Source organism: Eurosta solidaginis, chromosome 4, assembly GCF_040869045.1.
Source record: "Eurosta solidaginis isolate ZX-2024a chromosome 4, ASM4086904v1, whole genome shotgun sequence".
Taxonomy (NCBI): domain Eukaryota; kingdom Metazoa; phylum Arthropoda; class Insecta; order Diptera; family Tephritidae; genus Eurosta; species Eurosta solidaginis.
The window spans coordinates 98977038-98991308 of NC_090322.1; the positions used below are offsets into that span (position 1 = coordinate 98977038).

Genomic DNA, 14271 nt, shown 5'->3' on the forward strand with positions numbered 1-14271 from the left:
TGGATCTCCACTATGGCTGTTGGTGAAAAGTGTACCCAGCGTGGGATCTTAATTTTTTCTATGTGCTGGTAACTTTCAATGAAACTTTGCCACCGATCCAGCGATACTGGCGACACGGTTTCATCCCAGCCTGTTCCCTCTAACCAGATGCCTTGCATCAACATTTTGGCGGTAACCACGAATGGTGCCAGCCACCCTAAGGGGTCAAATAATTTTGCTATCGCCGACAAAATTTTCCGTTTTGTAAAGCTAGACTGTTCCTCTATGGGTTTCGTTTTGAAATAAAAGGTATCTGCGCGGGCGTTCCACCTGATGCCAAGTGCTTTAACCATACTGGTATCCTCGAAGTCTAGGAAATCTTCGTTTAGGAGGTGAGCCTTTGGTAGGCCTTTAAGTAGTTTGTTTGAGTTTGCGGTCCATTTCCTCAGCGAAAATCCTGCTGTCCCCAGGGCTGTAGTTATTTTATCCCTTGCTTTAATGGTGTCGGTAATAGTGTGACCTCCTGCTAGCACGTCGTCAACGTACATTGCATTTCGTAGTATATCTGATGCTATAGGGTAGCTGTGTTCCACGTCGTCCGCTAACTGGAGCAGTGTTCGTATTGCAAGGTACGGTTCACAGTTGACTCCGAAGGTGACCGTTTTCAACTCATATAGTTGTATGGGCTGCGTACTTTCTGTTCGGAATACAATCCGTTGATACTTAGTGTGATCATCGTGTAACAGAATCTGTCTGTACATTTTTTCTATGTCGCTATTGAAGACATATTTGAAGAAACGCCACCGGTGGTGTCTTAACCTATATTCATAAGAAAATTGATTTCAAAGTTATATTCAATAGGAGCATAGGTAATAATATATGGTGTATTGTGTTTGAAACAATACGATGTATAACTAAGTGGAGGGTTTGTGCGTTATATCACTCACCAAACACCAGTGATGCCGAATTCATAAGACATATTAATGAGATGATGGAAGATTGCTTTTCTGAAAGCGGCAACAATATCGTTATTGGCGACTTTAATATAAATGTCAATACACACACAACATACTCGAGACAGCTAATTAGGACATTCGAATCACTAGCAATGTATCAATTAATTAATTTTAATACAAGAATAACAGAAACAACGCAAACGAGAATAGATCTACTCTTTAGTAACAAAACTGAAGTTGAAGTATTGAATTTGGATTCGCATAAAATATCGGATCATGAAACTATTTCATTCAAACTACCAACTCAAAAGAAGTACCAAATGAGAATCTTTGAAAACCGCGTGTGTTGGAATAACTATGCAAAAGACCACTTAGTAAATCTCCTTAGAACTTACAACTTAGCTTAACTAAACAACTGCGAAGTGAGCCTAAAGGTCCAAAGAATAAACAACATCCTTAATGACGTAATGGCCACTTTAACATATAAAAAGCGAGTTCAAGTTAAATTGATTAATAAATGGTACGACCATGAACTAACAGAGTTGAATAAGCTGAAGTATGAACAATTTAAAATAGCAGAGAGAACCAATATTTGGGATAACTATATTACAATAAAACGATATTACAAAAAAGCAGTTAAAATAAAAAAGAAAACATTTATGGAAAACAAAATCTCAAGAAATACTAATAACCAAAAGTTAATGTGGAAATGTCTAAAAGACGCCATAAATTTGAGTAGTGAGGTAGCACAAATTCAAAAAATTTCTATAAATGGTGCTCTTATTGAAGATGATTATGAAATAGCAACTGAATTAAACCGTTACTTTAATGAGAGCATAATCGGAATCAGAGATAGCATTGAAATCTTCGAAGCAGGTGGAAATCAAATGGAGATAAGCAGAAGCGTGTTTAAATTGAAGGAAATAGATGTTGAAGAAATTATGAGAGTTACAACGAAATTAAAAAACAAGTACGGAGGAAAAAAATTAGTAACGGAAGGTGTATTAAAAGACAGCATGGAGTACTTAGGATATACCTACACATGTGTAATTAATGAAAGTTTCCAATTTGGTGTATTTCCAGACTGCTGGAAGACCTCAGTAATTGTACCTGTGGAAAAAGTAAAGGGAACAATTAAACCAGAGGAGATACGACCCATAAATACCTTACCTAGCGATGAGAAAATAATAGAAACTGTAGTTAAGAACCAATTGCTGGATTACTTAAATAAAAACGAAATTATTATAAAGGAGCAGTCGGGGTTTAGATCAAAACACTCGTGTGAAACTGCACTTAACCTGGTAATTGCAGAATGGAAAGAAAGTAGAACGAAGAAACAATTTACAATTTCAGTTTTCCTCGACCTAAAAAGAGCTTTCGAAACAGTAGACAGAGATATTCTTATAAGAAAACTGTATAAAATTGGCATAAGAAACATAGCGCTTAACTGGTTCAAAAGTTACCTTAGTGGAAGAAAACAGAAAACTGTAATAAGAAATAAGATTTCCCCCGAAGTGGACATTGAAATAGGATTGCCACAGGGATCGGTGCTTGCAGCAATTCTTTTTATAATTTACATAAATGATATTAAAAACTGTATCAAATACTGCAAAATAAGATTATTCGCTGATGATGCACTTTTGACTATAAGCGGTAACACAATTGATGAGGCAGCCTCAAAAATACAATCGGACCTACAGGCAATATATAAGTGGTTGTGCCAAAATATGCTTAAAATAAACATAGAAAAGACAAAATGGATGATAATGGGGTCTAGAGTGACTCAAGATGATGTATCGCTAAAAATAGCAAATACCCCTATAGAAAGAGTAACCCGAATAAAATACCTGGGAATAATTATAGATGACAAATTAAAATTTGATGAACATCTTAAATACATCGAAGGGAAAATTTCCAAAAAAATAGGGTTCATGTTTCGTTCATGCAGGCATATTAGTATGCAATACAAAATAATGGTTTATAGATCCATTATCGAGCCGCATTTTATTTACTGTCCTACAATCCTATTCGCATTAGCTGATTCGCAAAAATTCAGGCTACAAATTAAACAAAACAAAGTTATGCGTTTCATATTAAGAAAACGGTATGATACCCCAATTAAGGATTTACTAGACAGCTTAAACTGGCTTAGTGTAAAACAGAACATCACTTACTACACATTGAAGTTTATACACAACATAAAGTTGGGAAACTTGCCGAATTACCTAAGTGAACGTGTCAGACTAAACAGAGAGGTCCATAGCTATCAAACAAGACACAATAACAACTTTTACTTGCCGGTAGTGAGATCTGAATTCGATAAAAAAAGTATATGCTACGAAGGAATTAGAGAATATAATGATCTGCCAATTGATATTAAAAACTGTAATAATACCAAAAAATTCAGAAAGTTATTATACAGCTACTGTAAAGCGCTACCTGTAAAGTAGTTAAATTTATTTAGTAAATAATTTTATAGATTATTATATAGTTGAAGTCAAAGAAATTCAATGAATTGAAACAAATATGTAAAAATACTTTGTACCTTATTAAATTATATAGATCTTCAAGATCGTAAATAAATAAATAAATAAATAAATATGAGAATGGTTAAATCATTCTGTAGAACTGGCCCCGGATGGAGGATATCGTTGAGGCTGACTCCGTTTGCAGTTGATGATGACGCATTGAACACCACTCTCACTTTGGTTGTTGTGCTTTCTTCCTTTTTGACGGCATGATGTGGTAAAAAAAAGTATCACAGTCTTCAGCGGGGATGTGTGTGGGTACCCGGGACATATGTCCCAAGGTTTCATACTCTGCTAAGACCCTGTTGTATTCTGACTGTAATGCTGGGTCTTTAGCTAAACGCATTTACATTCGGAAAAATTGTGAACACGCAATTTTTAATGAGGGACCTAGTTGCTTATGTTTTGGAAATTCCTGTATAAAAGGCAAGGATACAATATATTTACCCTCATCATTTCGAATCGTTGTGTTCTTATACAATTCTTCACAATACTTGTCATCATGGTTGTACGTTTTGTCCTTGGGGACTTCCTCTGTTTCCCAAAATGATCGTAGCTCTCTGTCTAATTGCACTTCACTGACAAAGGACACATATTTCTCGCTGAGTGAGATTGTTTCGGTTTGGCCGGTCAATATCCAGCCGAATACCGTCTTTTGGGCTAGCAGTGTTCCTAACACGTCTTTCTTTATTCCCCCTAACATCACCTGTGCATAAATGTCGCCTCCTAATATCAGGTCGACTTGCTCATTGACAAAAAAACGTTTGTCAGCTAATACTAGGCTCGGGAAGGCCTGCATGGCCATGGCATCCACCTTGCATGTTGGTAGATTGCCAGTTAGTTGCGGCAGCACAAGCGCGGTGGTGGCAATATTTATTGTCGGATCAATTGGAGACCGCTTACTTGTGCTGACACTTGATTGGTGATGCCTGACACATGCGCAGACATCCGCTGAGATGGCAAGTTTATGCGACGCTTAAGTCTTTCAGTTATGAAAGTACATTCTGACCCCGAATCTATAAGTGCCCGCGCGGAGAAGTTGGTGTTGTTGTAGAATATATTGATGCGGGCCGTACCTAGTAAAACCCCTTTACTTGTGTTTGTAAAGCAGGCCTTGAAGTGGTTATTTCCATTGCTTTGGTTATTTCCAGTGCTTTGGTTATTGGAATAGGTGCGCCTCTGTTGCGATTGGGCAGATGGGCCAGGGTTGGTATTATTGTTGTTTGCGTTTTGGTTCGTGTCCGTTGCCTGAATATGTAGGAGCGTATTGTGTCTTTGCTTGCAGGTGGCGCAATTGTAGGAGCTTGAACACCTAGACACAGTATGTCCTGAGGATAGGCAGTTAATACACCCTTTCTTGTTTTTAATGAAGGTGATTCTATCGGAAACCGACAATGTGCGGAACCGTTGGCAATGTTGTAGTTTGTGCTCAGTGGATTTACACATCTTGCACGCACCTTTGGTTACACTCGTCTTAAAAGCACCTAGCTTTCTGTGAGAGTTTTCAGTGGATTGTCTACCATTATGGGTTTTCGGGTTCTTGGTTTCCAGGCTATCCTCAGTTATGCCAGAGACTGTCTCCAGTGTCTGGAAACGGTTCTGTAAGAATTTATCCATGTCTTCCCACTTGGATATTTCAGTTTTATTTTGAACCGTTTGCTCCCATAAGGCTAGTGTGCTTTTTGGTAATTTCGTTGAGCACAAATAAGTTATAATCGCATCCCAATTGGACACGTCGATTTGATGTGTCTTTAAGGATGCGATACAGTTGTTGATGTCTCGCTGCAGCTTTTTAATTGAAGTGCCGCATTCCTTTTCAACCGCCTCTAAGCTGAACAACGTTTTCAGCTGAGTGTTAACTAGTATGCGTTTGTTTTCGTATCTGTCTACCAGATTTTGCCACGCTATACCGAAACCTTCGTTTGTGAGTGGGCACTTTTGCACTATCTCTTTAGCCTCACCCTGGGTCTTTTGTATCAAGTGGTACAATCTCTCTACCGGGGTGAGTCGCTTATTTAAAATATATATGGCCGTAAAGAGGTCTCTGAATGTAGGCCAGGATAAGTAATCTCCCTTGAACACATCAGTGTCACACGGAGGTAGACGCATATTTGTATCCCTTTCGTGCTGTTCTTCGGGCTTAGGGTCGGGTTTGTTGAATGTGGCCTGTCGCGTTGATATGTTTGACATGCAACGCAAGTAGACTGCATAAGCACTTTTGTGTTTTATCTTAACAGCTGATATATTTTTTCCCTCTAGAGTGTCCCCAGCTAATATCTCATCATGGGCTGTTTTTGCTTTTTTCCACTTTGCCTTTAACTCTTCTTGCTGGATAGCCAGAGTATACTTGGTATGCTCGGAGTCGGGTGTGGAGTTGAAGTCAGCTTCAAACTCTATGACTTCATCAGCCACCCTGATGTAACTTTCCATCGCTTTCGACATGGTATCAGTACTGAGATTAAGGGCAAAATGGATCTAACTTGTTAATAGGGTAGCTCACGAAGGCACGTTCAACTTAAGACAGGATGATGTAGCTAGTGGGTATATGCCCAATATAATGGATTGCCGCCAAGGGGTAAACACGCAAATTATTCTCTGTGTATAAATTTTTTCAGCTAATTGTGCTTTATGCGAACGCTCTTGTCACCCAACTCACCGCAGTGTTAGTGTTGTGTATACAAGAAAATATGGTTAAGTGACTTTGATTTAATGGTAGTAACGCTGGTTTACGTCAGAACCTAAAGAATTGGTTCAATTTATTACACTTAAGTGTTTAATGTTTCTAAAATATTGGCAGTGGCTTGTGATAAAGTGCGTTAAAGTGTTGTTGCAAAGAAATTGCCACACTACAGTGAAAAAGTGGGGTTATGTTGAATTTGTGCAGCTGGCTGCAATATTACTCGAAAATATGCGCTACAGCAAACAAAATACTAAATCAAAAGACTTTAAGTAAATCTGTGTGACTTAATTGCCACACATACGTATAATTATCTGGTTTTTATTTAATAAAATCGCGATATTGGTACGCCGAGAAGTTAGTATAAGTAAATTCCCTACTTGTGCAAAAAACAAACAAAAAAATTGAACTCAAACCACGTACCTTTGTGACTTTGTTTGACCGCTCGTTTTTGTTTGCTGGTGTAATGCTTGTCGCTTTTGAAACGCTCAGGTGGTGCTAACTGCTAACTTTTGAAACGCAGTCGGGGTTTAGATCAAAACACTCGTGTGAAACTGCACTTAACCTGGTAATTGCAGAATGGAAAGAAAGTAGAACGAAGAAACAATTTACAATTTCAGTTTTCCTCGACCTAAAAAGAGCTTTCGAAACAGTAGACAGAGATATTCTTATAAGAAAACTGTATAAAATTGGCATAAGAAACATAGCGCTTAACTGGTTCAAAAGTTACCTTAGTGGAAGAAAACAGAAAACTGTAATAAGAAATAAGATTTCCCCCGAAGTGGACATTGAAATAGGATTGCCACAGGGATCGGTGCTTGCAGCAATTCTTTTTATAATTTACATAAATGATATTAAAAACTGTATCAAATACTGCAAAATAAGATTATTCGCTGATGATGCACTTTTGACTATAAGCGGTAACACAATTGATGAGGCAGCCTCAAAAATACAATCGGACCTACAGGCAATATATAAGTGGTTGTGCCAAAATATGCTTAAAATAAACATAGAAAAGACAAAATGGATGATAATGGGGTCTAGAGTGACTCAAGATGATGTATCGCTAAAAATAGCAAATACCCCTATAGAAAGAGTAACCCGAATAAAATACCTGGGAATAATTATAGATGACAAATTAAAATTTGATGAACATCTTAAATACATCGAAGGGAAAATTTCCAAAAAAATAGGGTTCATGTTTCGTTCATGCAGGCATATTAGTATGCAATACAAAATAATGGTTTATAGATCCATTATCGAGCCGCATTTTATTTACTGTCCTACAATCCTATTCGCATTAGCTGATTCGCAAAAATTCAGGCTACAAATTAAACAAAACAAAGTTATGCGTTTCATATTAAGAAAACGGTATGATACCCCAATTAAGGATTTACTAGACAGCTTAAACTGGCTTAGTGTAAAACAGAACATCACTTACTACACATTGAAGTTTATACACAACATAAAGTTGGGAAACTTGCCGAATTACCTAAGTGAACGTGTCAGACTAAACAGAGAGGTCCATAGCTATCAAACAAGACACAATAACAACTTTTACTTGCCGGTAGTGAGATCTGAATTCGATAAAAAAAGTATATGCTACGAAGGAATTAGAGAATATAATGATCTGCCAATTGATATTAAAAACTGTAATAATACCAAAAAATTCAGAAAGTTATTATACAGCTACTGTAAAGCGCTACCTGTAAAGTAGTTAAATTTATTTAGTAAATAATTTTATAGATTATTATATAGTTGAAGTCAAAGAAATTCAATGAATTGAAACAAATATGTAAAAATACTTTGTACCTTATTAAATTATATAGATCTTCAAGATCGTAAATAAATAAATAAATAAATAAATATGAGAATGGTTAAATCATTCTGTAGAACTGGCCCCGGATGGAGGATATCGTTGAGGCTGACTCCGTTTGCAGTTGATGATGACGCATTGAACACCACTCTCACTTTGGTTGTTGTGCTTTCTTCCTTTTTGACGGCATGATGTGGTAAAAAAAAGTATCACAGTCTTCAGCGGGGATGTGTGTGGGTACCCGGGACATATGTCCCAAGGTTTCATACTCTGCTAAGACCCTGTTGTATTCTGACTGTAATGCTGGGTCTTTAGCTAAACGCATTTACATTCGGAAAAATTGTGAACACGCAATTTTTAATGAGGGACCTAGTTGCTTATGTTTTGGAAATTCCTGTATAAAAGGCAAGGATACAATATATTTACCCTCATCATTTCGAATCGTTGTGTTCTTATACAATTCTTCACAATACTTGTCATCATGGTTGTACGTTTTGTCCTTGGGGACTTCCTCTGTTTCCCAAAATGATCGTAGCTCTCTGTCTAATTGCACTTCACTGACAAAGGACACATATTTCTCGCTGAGTGAGATTGTTTCGGTTTGGCCGGTCAATATCCAGCCGAATACCGTCTTTTGGGCTAGCAGTGTTCCTAACACGTCTTTCTTTATTCCCCCTAACATCACCTGTGCATAAATGTCGCCTCCTAATATCAGGTCGACTTGCTCATTGACAAAAAAACGTTTGTCAGCTAATACTAGGCTCGGGAAGGCCTGCATGGCCATGGCATCCACCTTGCATGTTGGTAGATTGCCAGTTAGTTGCGGCAGCACAAGCGCGGTGGTGGCAATATTTATTGTCGGATCAATTGGAGACCGCTTACTTGTGCTGACACTTGATTGGTGATGCCTGACACATGCGCAGACATCCGCTGAGATGGCAAGTTTATGCGACGCTTAAGTCTTTCAGTTATGAAAGTACATTCTGACCCCGAATCTATAAGTGCCCGCGCGGAGAAGTTGGTGTTGTTGTAGAATATATTGATGCGGGCCGTACCTAGTAAAACCCCTTTACTTGTGTTTGTAAAGCAGGCCTTGAAGTGGTTATTTCCATTGCTTTGGTTATTTCCAGTGCTTTGGTTATTGGAATAGGTGCGCCTCTGTTGCGATTGGGCAGATGGGCCAGGGTTGGTATTATTGTTGTTTGCGTTTTGGTTCGTGTCCGTTGCCTGAATATGTAGGAGCGTATTGTGTCTTTGCTTGCAGGTGGCGCAATTGTAGGAGCTTGAACACCTAGACACAGTATGTCCTGAGGATAGGCAGTTAATACACCCTTTCTTGTTTTTAATGAAGGTGATTCTATCGGAAACCGACAATGTGCGGAACCGTTGGCAATGTTGTAGTTTGTGCTCAGTGGATTTACACATCTTGCACGCACCTTTGGTTACACTCGTCTTAAAAGCACCTAGCTTTCTGTGAGAGTTTTCAGTGGATTGTCTACCATTATGGGTTTTCGGGTTCTTGGTTTCCAGGCTATCCTCAGTTATGCCAGAGACTGTCTCCAGTGTCTGGAAACGGTTCTGTAAGAATTTATCCATGTCTTCCCACTTGGATATTTCAGTTTTATTTTGAACCGTTTGCTCCCATAAGGCTAGTGTGCTTTTTGGTAATTTCGTTGAGCACAAATAAGTTATAATCGCATCCCAATTGGACACGTCGATTTGATGTGTCTTTAAGGATGCGATACAGTTGTTGATGTCTCGCTGCAGCTTTTTAATTGAAGTGCCGCATTCCTTTTCAACCGCCTCTAAGCTGAACAACGTTTTCAGCTGAGTGTTAACTAGTATGCGTTTGTTTTCGTATCTGTCTACCAGATTTTGCCACGCTATACCGAAACCTTCGTTTGTGAGTGGGCACTTTTGCACTATCTCTTTAGCCTCACCCTGGGTCTTTTGTATCAAGTGGTACAATCTCTCTACCGGGGTGAGTCGCTTATTTAAAATATATATGGCCGTAAAGAGGTCTCTGAATGTAGGCCAGGATAAGTAATCTCCCTTGAACACATCAGTGTCACACGGAGGTAGACGCATATTTGTATCCCTTTCGTGCTGTTCTTCGGGCTTAGGGTCGGGTTTGTTGAATGTGGCCTGTCGCGTTGATATGTTTGACATGCAACGCAAGTAGACTGCATAAGCACTTTTGTGTTTTATCTTAACAGCTGATATATTTTTTCCCTCTAGAGTGTCCCCAGCTAATATCTCATCATGGGCTGTTTTTGCTTTTTTCCACTTTGCCTTTAACTCTTCTTGCTGGATAGCCAGAGTATACTTGGTATGCTCGGAGTCGGGTGTGGAGTTGAAGTCAGCTTCAAACTCTATGACTTCATCAGCCACCCTGATGTAACTTTCCATCGCTTTCGACATGGTATCAGTACTGAGATTAAGGGCAAAATGGATCTAACTTGTTAATAGGGTAGCTCACGAAGGCACGTTCAACTTAAGACAGGATGATGTAGCTAGTGGGTATATGCCCAATATAATGGATTGCCGCCAAGGGGTAAACACGCAAATTATTCTCTGTGTATAAATTTTTTCAGCTAATTGTGCTTTATGCGAACGCTCTTGTCACCCAACTCACCGCAGTGTTAGTGTTGTGTATACAAGAAAATATGGTTAAGTGACTTTGATTTAATGGTAGTAACGCTGGTTTACGTCAGAACCTAAAGAATTGGTTCAATTTATTACACTTAAGTGTTTAATGTTTCTAAAATATTGGCAGTGGCTTGTGATAAAGTGCGTTAAAGTGTTGTTGCAAAGAAATTGCCACACTACAGTGAAAAAGTGGGGTTATGTTGAATTTGTGCAGCTGGCTGCAATATTACTCGAAAATATGCGCTACAGCAAACAAAATACTAAATCAAAAGACTTTAAGTAAATCTGTGTGACTTAATTGCCACACATACGTATAATTATCTGGTTTTTATTTAATAAAATCGCGATATTGGTACGCCGAGAAGTTAGTATAAGTAAATTCCCTACTTTTGCAAAAAACAAACAAAAAAATTGAACTCAAACCACGTACCTTTGTGACTTTGTTTGACCGCTCGTTTTTGTTTGCTGGTGTAATGCTTGTCGCTTTTGAAACGCTCAGGTGGTGCTAACTGCTAACTTTTGAAACGCTTTTGTGTGGTGCTGCTAACGGCTAGCTTTTGAAACGCTTTTGGTTATATTGATGATTACTTTTGAAACGCTCAGGTGGTGCCAACTGCTAACTTTTGAAACGCTTTTGTGTGGTGCAGCTAACTGCTAGCTTTTGAAACGCTTTTGGTTATATTGATGGTTACTTTTGAAACGCTCAGGTGGTGCCAACTGCTAACTTTTGAAACGCTTTTGTGTGGTGCAGCTAACTGCTAGCTTTTGAAACGCTTTTGTGTGGTTATATTGATGGTTGCTTTTGAAACGCTCAGGTGTGCTGTGTTTATCCAGTCGGTCGCTGGTAATTCAATCGTGTCTGTAATTATTCCGGCGTAGTAGGACCATGAAAAAACCTCTTGGGGCTTCGATAGCTCAAGTGAGTTCCCAAGGGGTTTTTGCGCTCGTTGTAAAAGAGAAAAAAAGGAAAAGAACACACAGCGGATTAAACTCGAGAATTTAACAATTTAATTATTTGCACTTTCAAAGCTAACTCACAATATATACAAAAGCTAATCCAGTTTAATTAATTATATATATATATATTAAATTATGCAAACAGAAGAAAATCTTACCTAGAACAGGGCTGATGGCTGCAGTGATCGCGGAGCTTTCCAAAAAAGAAGTGAAAGAGTTTCTTTCTTGTAAAACGCGTTCACCCTTCAATTCCCTCGAAAAGCGGTTTTGAGGGGTAATTGAACGAAAGTTAAATTGGAAAGTTAAATTGGAAAGTTAAATTGGAAAGTCGCGCACCAACACGTACACATACGCCTGCACGGACATATATATAGTCGTTGGTGTTAGTGCGCGAAAGTAGATAGAAGCAAACACAAATAATTTACATTAGGCTGGGTCACTATTGGCAGTTCTCATTCTTGGGTTTAGCTTGGTGGCCTAAACATCTTTTATTTCTTTGTTTCTGTCTGTTCTACTTGTACAATTTTCATATTTGTTCTTAAATAAATTCTGGATACATTTATTGCTCAATTTCAAACCTTCTTTAGTCAAAACATTATTATCATAATCAAAGACTTTTTATGAATCTGTAACATAGATTTGGTTTACAATATTTATTTCTTTTTGTTCTTTATTTGGAATTGGTATAATTTCAATTTTGAAATATTCTTCTTTGCAAAATTCTGGTATCATTATTATTACAATTATATTTTTCCTAATCTCGACTATATTTGTCTTTATATATTTCAATTTTTTACTATTAATGTTAAATTTTTTTATTTCTTTATTTGAAAGTATATTTCTTCCAATATGCCAATTCTTGAAAATGCAATTAAACCTTGATTTTTTTTTTCTATTTCATTAAGTAAATAACTTATATCAAATTGTAATTGAATTCTGTGGAGTTTTGACAAAACAACTTATCTCAAGATATGAAATATTTTAGATATTAATTGCATGTAATTTTGTCAATTGGTATGCATATTTTGGTCTTACTGGTTTATTTCTATGATGTTTAGTTAGAAAGTTACAGTATCCGAAAAATCAACTTAACTCATTTTTTTTCCACACTGCGTCGGTGAAAACAACTTTTCTCAGTTCAGTCGAAAAATTCAAAAAACTTCAAATAATTGTAATCATTGTAGTTTTCCTATCACAACTTATTTCGATTTAAGGCGGCCATGAAAATAAAAATCGTATTTCACAAAGCAACCTTTTTCCAAATAAATTGTTATGTCAAATTACAATTAATTTTTTTTGGCAACTTTTATTGAAATAGGTTGTTTTGTGAAATTAGTATCGGGGTAATTTTGAAAAACCAAAACGTCTTATTTTGAAATACATGCTTTTGTAAAAGTGAAAAGAGTGTTCAATATATTTTTTATCTATAAATAAGTGCTTTTGCCAAGTGCGGTATTCAAAAAATTTCAAAAATAAGTGATTTCGGATACAATAAAACCATTAAAACTAAATATGCAAAGGGGACGCCAGATGGCAGATATGGCTAGGAAAGTGTCTAAAAATACAATATTTCGAAGTTATACAATCTGTATGCGGAAAAATTTGATGATCCAGTTTCAAAATCGAAATATTGTGAAATTTTTCATTCTATGAATATCAAATTCAAAAAGCCGCAGCTTGATTTGTGCAACACTTGCGAGAAGTTTATGTTGCAAATACAAAATTCTTTGGACGCCGAAGAAAAATCTAGTCTTAAGTCACTACAAAAAGAGCATCACGACCAAGCAGACTTTGCATATAGCTGTAAGAAAGCCGATAAACAACTTTCTGTAGCCGACAAAACTGTCATGATGTTTTCAATGGATTTACAATGTTTGCCGACTCCACATATAAATGCATCAATGTTTTTTTACAAGCGTCCGTTATGAACATATAATTTCACAATGCATGAGGGATCTACAAACAAAGCCCATTGTTTCATTTGGAATGAGACAATCGCAAAGAGGGGTCAAATGATATAGGGTCATGTATTTTTAAATGCCTTTCAACGGTACCTCCGATGGTCAAACACATTATTTTATATAGTGACTCATGCCCTGGGCAAAATCGCAATGCCAATATCTGTGCAATTTTCCAAATGGTTTTAAAAAGCATAACTATTGAAATTATTGACCACAAATTTCTTGTAGTTGGTCACACCCATATGGAATGTGACACAGTACATGCCCAAATCGAAAAAAAGAAAAAAATTCTTAAGGATCTATCCAACATCCACATGATTGGGCAAACCTTATCGCAGCTGCGAACAAAAAGACTAAAACAAAACGACTTCTTTGATTTTTCCGGCTTGTTAAAAATAACTTTAATTGGAAAACAACAAATAGCTCAGGTACACACATACTTTATTTTATCAAAGTCTGAGTGAAAAATAATTTTAGATCTGCTGGCGTTTCGAGAAGGCTCTATCTCAGTTATCTACTATACTATATCTGTATATCTTTAAAGAACCTTATTAGGATTTTCTTAGCGCCCTATGCCAGTATTTTTTTAATAACACCTTATTTTTTTCAGCATACGCTTAAAACATTATCCACTAAAATATTGGATTTATAGAAAAATTCTGAGATAGAGCGTTATTAAACGTTTTTCTTAGATTTATCGTTTTCGAACTTGCAGCGAAGATAGATCGATAATACATTCAGACTTCGA

At 37.1% G+C, this 14271-nt stretch overlaps 1 protein-coding gene across 10 annotated transcripts in view; it reads right to left on the reverse strand.

The window, feature by feature from the left end:
- Positions 1-14271, reverse strand: part of PGAP1 (GPI inositol-deacylase) — a 1928961-nt gene that overhangs the window by 1526928 nt on the left and 387762 nt on the right. The window contains exon 1 of one of the 10 annotated variants that reach the window (XM_067782307.1): positions 6564-6664. The exons of the other annotated variants lie outside the window; for them this stretch is intronic. The gene's annotated coding sequence lies outside the window, so the exon portion shown is untranslated. Of the gene's footprint in view, positions 1-6563; positions 6665-14271 lie in introns of those variants that run through there. 10 annotated transcript variants of the gene reach the window in all.